The 13,172-nt window shown below is 46.8% G+C and overlaps 1 protein-coding gene across 3 annotated transcripts in view; it reads left to right on the top strand.

The window, feature by feature from the left end:
• The window catches only part of LYSMD4 (LysM domain containing 4), a 34,972-nt gene that overhangs the window by 611 nt on the left and 21,189 nt on the right, over positions 1 to 13,172 (top strand). Inside the window, exon 2 of one of the 3 annotated variants that reach the window (XM_073653352.1) lies at positions 9,257 to 9,518. The exons of 1 other annotated variant lie outside the window; for it this stretch is intronic. The gene's annotated coding sequence lies outside the window, so the exon portion shown is untranslated. Of the gene's footprint in view, positions 1 to 9,256; positions 9,528 to 13,172 lie in introns of all 3 variants that reach the window. One more of the 3 variants, XM_073653349.1, reaches the window with a different exon arrangement.

Raw genomic sequence — 13,172 nt, 5'->3', positions numbered from 1 at the left:
GAAAAATGGGTGAAAGTAACTCTATGTCCTCACAGACCGAGCGGCAGCACTAGACCACTGCTGATGCCGGCATAGTTACCGGTGGGTTAAAGGGATCGTCCTGTGAACAAAGTGCACTTTAATCACCAGATCTTGGAATAATGATTTCTATAATTGTCCCTGTGCTGAGATAATCTTATAAATGTGTCCCTGCTGTGTACTGTGTAATGGCTGTGTCTGATTGTGCAGGAACATGGTCTGATCATACCACAGCTCCTGGGTGGGGGGAGAGAGAGTATACAGACATGACAGCATGGGGTCACAGATGTGGCTTTCTATGAGGTAAAACATGTTTAAAAACAAGCAGGGAAATGTTTTACCTCACAGAAAGAATCCACTGCAATCCCCTGCTGTAATGTACAGGGCTGTGGAGTTGGTATAAAATGGACTGACTCCTACAATATATAATATATTGGGTTCAGTATTTCCATGCAGGATGTGCTGTAAATGTTTTCATAAGAATTTGGGAAAGTTATGACATGTTCTGTTCCTGATGTAAGGATCTCGGCTTTTCGTTGAGATGAATCTGTGCTGCACTTTATGTACACGCTCAGTAGTGACCCAGGGCTGTGGAGTCAGTCGGTGGTTTGGCTTACCGACTCCACAGCTATGGTCCTGTCAGTATACTCTTTTGTTTCCTCCCCTGCCCAGGAGGTGTGATATGATCAGACCATGTTCTTCTACGGCCAGACACAGCCATTGCATTGTACACAGCAGGGACACCTTTATAAGATTATCTCAGCACAGGAACATTTTTTTTAACATATCCCAGTGATTAAAATGTACTTTGTGGGAAAACTCCTTTAATGTCTGTTTACACAGGCATACCTCGGGACACAATGCACACGAATAGATCACTCAGTGCATATAGGCTGCTATTGCTCTTGGCAATAGAGTCCTGTTTAGACTCCTGGCTGCTGAATACTCACCTTATGAAGCTTTCACAAAATGAAGTCTTGTGTGCTTTAGGGCGAGGAGTGGGGCAGGGTCGTCTTGTTCTCCGGCCCCCCATCCCCCTGCTGCCTCCATCATTGTGTGGGTGGCACGTGCGCAGTGGGAGCCAGCGTCCTGTGTGCACGACTTCAATAAAATGGCGCCGGAGGCATCACATGCGCAGATCTAGACTTTGGCTTGGTCGATCTGCACATGCTTTGCCTACGGCACCATTTTATTGAAGTCGTGCACACCGGTTCCCACTGCGCACGTACCAACCACACAATGATGGAGGTGGCGGTGCTGAAGAAACAGAGGAGGCTGGGGGACAAGACCCAAGCAAACTGGAGCACATAAGACGTCATTTTATGAAAACACCATAAGGTGAGTATTCAGCATCCCCTGAGCGGATCCTTTCACATCAGGCATCAGATTAATCAGAATCACAGTGCCATTATAGCCATGCCTTTAGTTTATAGGGCTAAATCCTGCTGACAGGTTTCCTTAAAGTAAGCTAGGAAATCATTTCACCTGACTGACAATCGTTTTGCTTGTTCATCAGATGATCGGCAGCCCACTTACCGTATATTAGGAACGCTTGATCACGTTAATCTTTTAGTGTAAATGCACCTTTAGGCTGTGTGCACATGTTGAGTTTTCTCCTTCCCCCATGACTGCACCACAGAGAGAGGGGATCCGCCCTTCAAGGACAGGAAACCTACAGATAAAAGGGCGGTACCTCTCTCCCGCATCAGTTGGTTTCCTGTCCTTGACGGGATCCTACAGTCCGGAGGAGGCATACCTGCGGGGTGCCAGAAGATGGACGTCGTGGGATGCCAGGCCCAGCCAGTCCGATCCAGGCAGCGGGAGTCCCCTGCCTCGGCTGGTGCGGTGTCCTGATGCGCCACCGCTGGGGTCAGTGGACCCTTAGGGTGTGCAGAGGGGGGTCCGGACGAAGAGGCAGGGCCTGTCGGGGCCGTCGAGGACTGTGCTGGACCCCCCATGGTTGCGGAAGTGAGAGTGCGGCGCGACCCGGCGGCGTGCATTTCAACTTCCGCAGGGCGCCCCTGGATGACGCGGCACCGCAATGCATGACTGGGTAGCCAGTCTGCGCAGGCGCGGGCGTCCTCCTGCAGGTGCAGGGGAGTAGGGGGCGTTGGGTCACCACAGGCACTATGGGGGAGGGACTCCCAGTGCCTTAAAAAGACAGCGAAGGACGCCAGTAGTTGCTCATCAGAGCTCTGGCACGCTGTGTAAAAAAAAAAAAAAAAAAAAAAAAAAAAAAAAAAAAAAAAAAAAATTGTATACATATATTTCAGTGCAGACCAAAAGTTTGGACACACCTTCTCATTTAACGTTTTTCTGTATTTTCATGACTATGAAAATTGTACATTCACACTGAAGGCATCAAAACTATGTATTAACACATGTGCAATTATATACTTAACAAAAAAGTGTGAAACAACTGAAAATATGTCTTATATTTTTGGTTCTTCAAAGTAGCCACCTTTTGCTTTGATGACTGCTTTGCACACTCTTGGCATTCTCTTGATGAGCTTCAAGAGGTAGTCACTGGAAATGGTTTAAACTTCACAGGTGTGCTCTGTCAGGTTTAATAAGTGGGATTTCTTGCCTTATAAATGGGGTTGGGACCATCAGTTGTGTTGTGCAGCAGTCAGGTGGATACACAGCTGATAGTCCTACTGAATAGACTGTTAGCTGCTTTTTTCTTGCCATAATACAAATTCTAAGTAAAGAAAAATGAGTGGCCATCATTACTTTAAGAAATGACGGTCAGTCAGTCCAAAAAATTGGGCAAACTTTGAAAGTGTCTCCAAGTGCAGGTGCAAAAACCATCAAGCGCTACAAAGAAACTGGCTCACATGAGGACCGCCCCAGGAAAGGAAGGCCAAGAGGCACCTCTGCTTCTGAGGATAAGTTTATCCGAGTCACCAGCCTCAGAAATCGCAGGTTAACAGCAGCTCAGATTAGAGACCAGGTCAATGCCACACAGAGTTCTAGCAGCAGACACATCTCTACAACAACTGTTAAGAGGAGACTTTGTGCAGCAGGCCTTCATGGTAAAATAGCTGCTAGGAAACGACTGCTAAGGACAGGCAACAAGCAGAAGAGACTTGTTTGGGCTAAAGAACTCAAGGAATGGACATTAGACCAGTGGAAATCTGTGCTTTGGTCTCATGAGTCCAAATTTGAGATCTTTGGTTCCAACCACCGTGTCTTTGTGCGACGCAGAAAAGGTGAACGGATGGACTCTACATGCCTGGTTCCCACCATGAATCATGGAGGAGGAGGTGTGATGGTGTGGGGGTGCTTTGCTGGTGACACTGTTGGGGATTTATTCAAAATTGAAGGCATACTGAACCAGCATGGCTACCACAGCATCTTGCAGCGGCATGCTATTCCATCCGGTTTGTGTTTAGTTGGACCATCATTTATTTTTCAACAGGACAATGACCCCAAACACACCTCCAGGTTGTGTAAGGGCTATTTGGCCAAGAGGTAGAGTGATGGGGTGCTAGGCCAGATGACATGGCCTCCACAGTCACCAGACCTGAACCCAATTGAGATGGTTTGGGGTGAGCTGGACCGCAGAGTGAAGGCAAAAGGGCCAACAAGTGCTAAGCATCTTTGGGAACTCCTTCCAGATTGTTAGAAGACCATTTCCGGTGACTACCTCTTGAAGCTCATCAAGAGAATGCCAAGAGTGTGCAAAGCAGTCATCAAAGCAAAAGGTGGCTACTTTGAAGAACCTAGAATATAAGACATATTTTCAGTAGTTTCACACTTTTTTGTTAAGTATATAATTCCACATGTGTTAATTCATAGTTTTGATGCCTTCAGTGTGAATGTACAATTTTCATAGTCATGAAAATACAGAAAAAACTTTAAATGAGAAGGTGTGTCCAAACTTTTGGTCTGTACTGTATGTATGTGTGTATATACATACATACATACATACATACATACATACATACATACATACATACATACACCGGAGTGACCAGGAGCAAGAGCTACCTCCTCAGTCGCCACCGCCAACCCAGCGAAAGAAGAGACGGGGCACCAGGACCGGAACAGTGGAAGCGGGCGCTCCGGCAGATCGTCGCAGCGCAGCAAGGACTCCACCTCCGCATCTTCCAGGAGGACTCCGTCTACAAAGATGGCTCCACCTCCTGAACCAGTACCCGCTCTTCCGTCTGGTTGGTAAGTGAGCCTCGTGAAAGTCCACTTTGTAACTAGGGGCCCTTGCGCTCTATCTCTCTTTTGTCTCCTATAGGGAAAAGAAGAGTACAGGGAAAACAAAAAATAGGACTTGTGCACTATGCACTGAAACCTTGCCCACTACTTGGGATAAGATACTCTGCAGCTCCTGCATTGAGCAGACTATATGCGAGGGAACCCCGAGATTTGCCTCTGAACTTAGAGACCTGATTAAATCGCAGGTCGAAAACACCATTAAATCTTTTCAGGGGGGGGGGGGGGGGCAAAAGGTTAAGGAAAACTAAAAACATATCCCCCGAGTCCAGGTCTAGCAGTTCTGAGGATGGCGGAGATTCGGACACTTCCACCTCTTCCTCTTCCTCATCTACAGATAGAGGAGGACGGAGCGGTTTCCCTATCGAGGAAACAGCCTCCTCAAGGCTGTCAGATCTACCTTTGGATTAACAGATCCCGGCCCAAAAAATCCATACAGGACGTGATGTTCAGTGGGCTAGAACAAAAAAAGAGGAGATCTTTTCCTCTCAACGAACATGTTCACTCGCTGATTAAGAAAGCGTGGAAAAGACCGGAGAGGAAGGGCTTCCTTTCCCCTAAACGAAAGTACCCGTTTGAGGACCCAGTATGTTCCTTTTGGGAGAAAGCACCAAAACTAGATGTCGCCATAGCCAAGGCCTCAAAGAAATACTCCCTTCCATTTGAGGACATGGGCGTCTTAAAAGACCCCATGGATAAAAAGGCAGACACCTTCCTAAAGGGTTCCTGGGAAGCCGCTGGGCGGGAGGGATAAAACCTGCGGTAGCTGCCACGTGTACGGCCAGGTCACTAATGGTCTGGCTGGATCAGCTTGAATCACAACTGAGGCAAAAAACATCGAGAGATACAATCCTTGAATCTATCCCGATAATGAAAGGGGCAGCGGCCTTTCTGGCTGACGCCTCAGCGGACTCCGTCAGGTTAGGTGCTAGAGCAGCAGGGCTTGCTAATGCAGCTAGATGAGCCCTCTGGCTCAAATGTTGGCCCGGGGATCTGCAGACTAAGTCTAAGTTGTGCTCCATCCCTTGTGAGGGCGAGTTTCTATTTGGGCCCGCCCTTGATGATATCTTGGATAAGGCAGGGGAAAATAAGAAGCGGTTTCCTATCCTGCCTAACACTACTTACAGGAAACCTTTTCGGAGTAGAAGGTTTATATGTAGGAAGCCCCCTAAAGAACAGGATAGGTGGGAAGACAGGAGAAGGAAGACCAAGGGATTCCTGTTTAACAAGCCCTCCAGTGAGAACAGAAAGGCCCCCCCCCCCATGAAGATTTGCCCCGGGTGGGGGGGGGGGGCTATCAAGTTTTCTCCTGGCCTGGGAGCTAATATCCAACAGCTCATGGATTCTGAGCCTATTACAATCGGGCCTGAAACTCCAGTTCCTCAAATTCCCTCAGCAAAACTTTGTTATAACCCCTGAAAGGTCTTCAAACGAGGAGCAACTGGCCTTGGAGCAGGAAACCCAGGGACTGGTAGGGAAGACAGTCCTTCAGGAGGTCCCCGGGGAGGGGGGGGGGGGAGAAGGGCATGGGCTTCTATTCTCCATTATTCCTGAGAAAAAAAACAGATGGGACATACAGGACGATTGTGAATCTAAAAAATCTGAACAAACTGTTGAAGGTGGAAGCCTTCAAAATGGAAACAATAAAATCTTCAGTAAGAATGCTGTTTCCCGGTTGTTTCATGGCCGTCCTGGACTTTAAAAGACGCTTATTATCACGTCCCGATACACAAGGACTACGGGAAGTTCCTCAGGGTAGCAGTGCCTATGGGTGGAGTGGTCAAACAATACCAATATACAGCCCTCCCATTCGGCATTGCCATAGCCCCAAGGGTCTTCACCAAAGTTGTTGCAGAGGTGATGGCTCATCTAAGGGAACAGAACACCCTGGTCGTCCCATACCTAGACGACTTCCTGATAATAGGCAGCTCCATCCTAGACTGCAAATCCCATCTGAAAAAGGTCATTGATTCCTTGACTCGCTTAGGATGGCTTTTGAATCTGGAAAAGTCCAAAACAGAACCATGCCAAATACAGGAATATCTACGCATCGTGCTGGATTCAAAAGGTCAGGAGTGTCGTCTCCCCGAAGGGAAAATTCAAAAAATCTTAGGCCAGATATCGCGGGCAAAGTCCCACCCGACTATGTCCCTTCGGAAAGCCATGTCCCTGCTAGGTTCCCTGACAGCATGCTTTCCGGCCGTCCAATGGGCTCAAATACATACCAGAACCCTTCAGTGGAAAATCCTAGAGGCAGAAAAAGCCCTAAAAGGGCGTTTAGAAAGGCTTTTAACGCTATCTCCAAAAACCACACTTTCCCTAGAGTGGTGGGGGAACATAGACAATCTAGCCCGGGGGATTCCTTGGACAATCCCAACACCGCAAATCTTGACCACAGATTCAAGTCCCGGGGGCTGGGGGGCCCACCTCAACAATCTGGTAGCTCAGGGGGTCTGGACAGAACACCTAAAACTAATGTCCTCAAACATGAAGGAGCTCCTAGCAGTAGAGCGGGCACTCCGGGAATTCATGCATGCACTACAGGGACATCACATGAGGGTCTTTTCAGACAACCAAGTAGTAGTGGCATACCTGAACCACCAGGGGGGTACACTGTCCCATTCCCTAATGCAGACGACAGAGGTCATCTTTCACTTAGCCGAGGAGAACTTACAATCCCTATCCGCTCTACACATAAAAGGGATAGAAAATCGCACCGCAGACTTTCTGAGTCGGACACAGCTGAAGCAAGGCGCGAGTGGGAATTAAGTCAAGCAGTTTTTCGGCAAATTGTACAAAGGTGGGGCCGGCCCTCCATAGATCTGTTCGCCAACAATCAGAACAAAAAAACACGCTCTTTTTGCTCCCTAGATCCCAAAGGGAACTCCGTAGCCGTGGATGCATTCATTGATGATATGGAATTACCCTCTAGCTTACGCTTTTCCTCCGACCGCTCTGATTCCAGCTGTTCTGAGGAAAATCAGAGAAGAGGAAGTGAGGGTAATCTTGATAGCCCCCTTTTGGCCAAAGAGGGCATGGTTTTCATAGCTGAGGAGGTTATTAATCTCCGACCCATGTGTTCTTCCGGAGCTCCCGGACCTTCTTTCTCAGGGTCCGGTCCTCCATCCTCGGGCATCAAGCTTACACTTGACAGCCCAGCCTGGAATTTGAGAGGGCTCTTCTGAAAGACAAAGGTTTCTCCCCAAATCTTATCACCACACTACTTCAAAGTAGAAAACCAGTCACCACCAAACTGTACGGGAAAACCTGGAAGAAATTCCTTTCAGTCTCAGGTTCCAGGTTGGGTGGGGAGGTTCCATTGACAGCCATCCTGGAATTTTTACAGAGGGGGTTGGAGCAGAGCCTGGCCACAAGTACCTTAAAAGTTCAAGTTGCGGCCCTGGGAGCGCTCTATAATTTTGACCAGGCTAGGGATAGATGGGTATCTAGGTTTATTAAGGCATCAGCTAGATACCGACCCATCCCATCCCGAAATAATACACCCTGGGACTTAAACTTGGTCCTTTCAGCTTTAACGGAGGCCCCCTTTTAACCCCTGTCGGAAGCATCCCTAAAGACAGCACTCTTGGTAGCTCTCACATCAGCACATAGGGTTAGTGATATTCAGGCTCTATCGGCAGGCTCCCCCTTCACACAAATCTTGGAGGATAGGGTTATTCTGAAAACCGACCCTGCCTATCTTCCAAAAGTGGCGTAGAGATTTCACAGGTCCCAGGAAATCACCCTTCCTTCTTTCTGCCCTAACCCTAGGAACACAAAAGAGAAGGTCTTGCATACACTAGACGTCAGAAGATGCTTAATCCAATATCTAGAGGTGACACAAGAGTGTAGGCAGGATAGTTCTCTTTGTTTGCTTTCAGGGCCCTCGTAAGGGGAAGAACGCTTCTAAGGGCACGCTGGCCAGATGGATAAGGGAGGCCATCACACTATCTTACTCCTCACGGGGAGTAGCTGGCCCGGAGAAACTGAAGGCCCACTCAACAAGAGCGGTGGCAGCCTCCTGGGCGGAGAAGGCCAGTGCTACGATAGAGCAGATATGTAGAGCGGCAACCTGGTCTTACCCCCTCTACCTTCTTTAATCACTACATGCTAGACTTAACCTCTTCTTCAGACCTTACTTTCGGGAGAAGGGTTCTGGAAGCTGTGGTCCCCCCCTAATGAGTCACTTCTCTGTAATTCTCTCCGTGGTGCCGTCATGGGGGAAGGAGAAAGACGTAGTTACTTACCGGTAACGGGATTTCTCAGAGCCCATGACGGCACCCGTACATTCCCTCCCTTCATGTGTGGGTGTGCACACTTATTAGTTACTTGTTGTAGCCACATGGTGTGTCTGATGAGGTCTTAAATTGTAAAATTTCGTGTTACTAACCTGGTGGTCCTCTCATGCTCTGTAAACAACTGATGCTGGAGAGAGGTACCGCCCTTTTATCTGTAGGTTTCCTGTCCTTGAAGGGCGGATCCCCTCTCTCCGTGGTGCCGTCATGGGCTCTGAGAAATCCCGTTACCGGTAAGTAACTACGTCTTTTGCTGCGTTTTTTCATGACCGATTTGACACAAAACCTGAAGGGTTTCCTGATACCAGCAAAGTGGATGAGAATCCTGAAGCCTCATGCACACGTTGCTTATTTGTGACTCGCAGATTTCACCCATACTAAAGAGTTGGGAAAATCCGCAGCAAAAAATGCAATGTTTTCCTGCCAAGAGATGGAGAAATTTTTGCATCAAATATTTAACTTCTGCACATACCCTAAGGGTATGTTCACACGGAGATGGTTTTTTTCGGTGGTGAAAAGGATGTTGTTGTTTTTTTCAAGTAGAAGACTCTTCAGGAATCACTCCTTGTCTCTGTTGTGCATGTCGTAACCCTGGGCGCTTGTTTTCAGCAGGTTTTGGTCATTTCTTGAGGAGCTTTATCAATGTTTTTTTGACTGGTGTTTTTATTAAAATTTTTGGGTATCTTTTTAATGTTTTTTTTTTTTTTTTAAAGGCGAAAACACACACACAAAGACAACTGGGCATCTTTTTAGCATTCCCATTGATGGCAAATGCCTGAAGAAAGATAGTCAGCTCTTTTAAACACTTGGACCCCAATTCATCAAGATGGACGTGAACAACGCAGGTCTCGATGAAGGGCGTTTTGGAGTCAGACGCTCCTGATTCATTAAGGAGCGCACACCTCTTAAAGAATCCAGCGCGTCTGAAAGGTTTCCTGCTCTTCAACACTATTTTTACTCCAGTCGGGAACTACGGTAACTCGAGTAAGATTTCTGGCATAAGTGGAACTGCTAAGAAAAATGCTGGAAAAAGATGCAATGTTTAATATACTCTAAGGATCTGAGAGAGTTCGACAAGGGCCAAATTGTGCAACTGGTTCAGAAGATCTTTTAAACGGCAGCAGGCGCTGTGTGGTGTTCCCGGGATACAGGGTTACTATCTACAAAATGGTCCAGGGACAGGCAACTAGTGAAGCAGCAAGAGGGTCATAGGCAGTTAAAGGGATATTCCTATCTATGGGATGGATGATAACTTGATGGGTGTGCGACCATAGGGAACCCCACAGATCTTGAGATCAGGACTCTGAAATGGAGCAAGTAATGATCTGTCATTCATATATATATATATATATATATATATATATATATATATATATATATATATATATATATATATATATATATATATATATATATATATATATATATATATATCTATCTATCTCTCTCTCAGGGTCAGTGATGTGCATGGGGTGTGACGGTTAATCGTTCTGGTCCCAACCCACAGAAAAGCTTCTGTAGCACAAATTGCTGAACAACCATTAAAAGGTTATTCTTGCTGCATTTATTTCCACATCCGAGGGATGAGCAGGGACAGGTGACATCATGACTAGTAAGTATGCACAATATCTACCTGTCACACACGTCCCGGTAGACGTGGTGATGCCTGCCCCGTTCATCTCTCAATGCGGAAATTAGCAGAGCTGGAATAACCCTTTAATCACATGTCCTTGATCGTTAGTGGAAATGAGCAGAGACATGTCCGATTTTTGATCTGAGAGTCGGATCAAAATCGTCAATGCAAGTCTATTGGTCCTTGAAAAAATTGAACTTCACTTGGATGACATCAGAGTGCAGTCCAACTTTCACTTACTGTCAGAAAGGAAAAGGTGATACGTACCACTTACCTAAACATTGTACAGACCCAGACCACCCTTTATGAGAACGATATTCCCTAATGGCAGAGGCCTCTTTTAGCTGGATAATGTGCCCGACTACGATGCAAAAATAGTCCAGCAATTGTCTGAGGAGCGCGACACAGAGTTCTTGGTGTTTGATTTTGGTTGATGTTTGGTTTTCCTGCAGTTGATCACTCAAACGGTAGAAAATACCAGACCTGGTAAGTAGTGTTGAGCGATACCTTCCGATATCAGGAAATATCGTATCGGATTGGATCGGGCCGATACCCAAAAAGTATCGGATATCGCCGATTCCGATACCGGAAACCAATGCAAGTCAATGGGACACAAATATCGGAATGAAAATAAACCCTTTCTTTCCTTGTAGGTTAATTCTACATGAAGTAAAACAACTAAGAATAATGTAGAATGACATGAAAAGCCGGCAATTCATCAGCGGCATTCACCGGTACCCGACAATTTACAACAGAAAGAATAGAGCTTCACACATAGATTAGATAGATAGAAACATGTCAGTCACATATATATGAAGTACAGTGACAGTGTTGCTTACTGTACTTGTCATTTAGTGTAAAGGATTTATTAAAAAAAATATTAGTGTTTTCGTGCACCGTCTCTTTAAAAAAGCCGGCCGGCAATTCAGCATCTGTACCCGACAATTTATAACAGACAGAATAGAGCTTCACACATAGATTAGATAGATAGAAACATGTCAGTCACATATATAAGAAGTACAGTGACAGTGTTGCTTACAGAACTTGTCATTTAGTGTAAAGGATTTATTTAAAAAAATAATAGTGTTTTCATGCACCGTCTCTTTAAGAAAGCCGGCCGGCAATTCAGCATCTGTACCCGACAATTTAGAATAGAAGGAATAGAGAATCACACATAGATTAGATAGATAGAAACATGTCAGTCACATATATATGAAGTACAGTGACAGTGTTGATTACTGTACTTGTCATTTAGTGTTAAAATAAAGGATTTATTTAAAAAAAAATTGGCGTGGGGTTCCCCTTAATTTTAGGCTCTAGCGGAGGTTAAGCAGACAGCTGGGGCAAATGTTTGAAGCCTGGGAAGGGGGTAATACCCACGGAGCTTCCCAGGCTACTAATATCAGCCCCCAGCTGAATACCTAGCCTTTACTAGCTATTAAAATGGGGGACCCCCCCAAAAAAATGACGTGGGGTCCCCCCTAATTTAATAGCTAGCACAGGCTAGGCAGACAGCTGGGGGCTGATATTAATAGCCCAGGAAGGGTGCCATGAATATTGGCCCCCTCCCAGGCTAGAAACACCAGCCGTCAGCCGCCCCAGAAATGGCGCATCCATAGGATGCGCCAATTCTGGCACTTAGCCTCGCTCTTCCACGCTGCCCTGGTGCGGTGGCAGGGGGTAATAGGGTTGGGGTTGATGTCAGCTTATAATGCCAGCTGACATCAAGCCCAGGTTAGTAATGGAGAGGCGTCTATAAGACACCCCCATTACTAACCCCATAGTCAAAGTTAAAAGAAAACACAAACACCCAGAGTAAAGTCCTTTAATTGAAATAAAGACACAATTCTTTATTGTTCTAAATTAAACCATACTTACCATCACGCCCATTCCAGCTGAAGCCAACGATCTCCTGCAATAAAAGAAAAATAATAAAGCAACCTCATCCTTACCTTTCGATGGTTCCCAGGACAGCTCCAGCTCTGCTACATCGAGATGACAGGCTGGACCGCAGCAGAAAGCTGCCATCCAGCCTGTCATCCCGCAGACACTGAGAAGCGCAGGCATGCTTGCGCTCCTCAGTGTCTCTCTGTGACGTCATCCAGATGAGCCGAGTTCATGTCCAATGAACTCAGCTCACCTCATGCACGTCACTGACAGCGTGGGAAAATTCTCCTGCACTCAGCGCTTCAGCGTGAGAATTCTCCCACGCTGTCAGTGACATACATGAGGTGAGGTCATGTCCAATGAACTCAGCTCACCTCATGCACGTCACTGACAGCGTGGGAAAATTCTCACGCTGAAGTGCTGAGTGCAGGAGAATTTTCCCACGCTGTCAGTGACGTACATGAAGTGAGCGGAGTTCATTGGACATGACCTCGGCTCATCTGGATGCCGTCACAGCCAGACACTGAGGAGTGGAAGTATGCCTGCGCTTCTCAGTGTCTGCGGGATGACAGGATGGATGGCAGCGTTCTGCTGCGGTCCAGCCTGTCATCTCGATGTAGCAGAGCTGAAGCTGTCGTGGGAGCCATGGAAAGGTAAGGATGAGGTTGCTTTATTATTTTACTTTTATTGCAGGAGATCGTTGGCTTCAGCTGGAATGGGCGTGGTGGTAAGTATGGTTTAATTTAGAACAATAAAGAATTGTGTGTTTATTTCAATTAAAGGACTTTTTTCTGGGTGTTGTGTTTTTTTAAATACTTTACTAGAAATTCATGGTGGTCATGTCTAATATTGGCGTGACCCCATGAATTTTGGGCTTAGGGCCAGCTGATAATGCCAAGCTGGCCTTAACCCCTTTATTACCCAGTGAGCCACCGCACCAGGGCCCTGGATGAGTTGGGTACAGCGCCAGAAGATGGCGCTTCTATGAACGCGCCATTTTCTGGGGCGGCTGCGGACTGCAATTTGCAGCGGGGGTGGCCCAGAAAGCTTGGGTCTCCCTGCGCTGCGGATTCCAGCCCCCAGCTGCCTAGTTGTATCTGGCTGGGCAC

Source organism: Phyllobates terribilis, unplaced genomic scaffold (genome assembly GCF_046119375.1).
Source record: "Phyllobates terribilis strain yellow unplaced genomic scaffold, ASM4611937v1 Scaffold_11__3_contigs__length_659146591, whole genome shotgun sequence".
Taxonomy (NCBI): domain Eukaryota; kingdom Metazoa; phylum Chordata; class Amphibia; order Anura; family Dendrobatidae; genus Phyllobates; species Phyllobates terribilis.
This window is presented reverse-complemented; position numbering and strand designations above follow the sequence as displayed.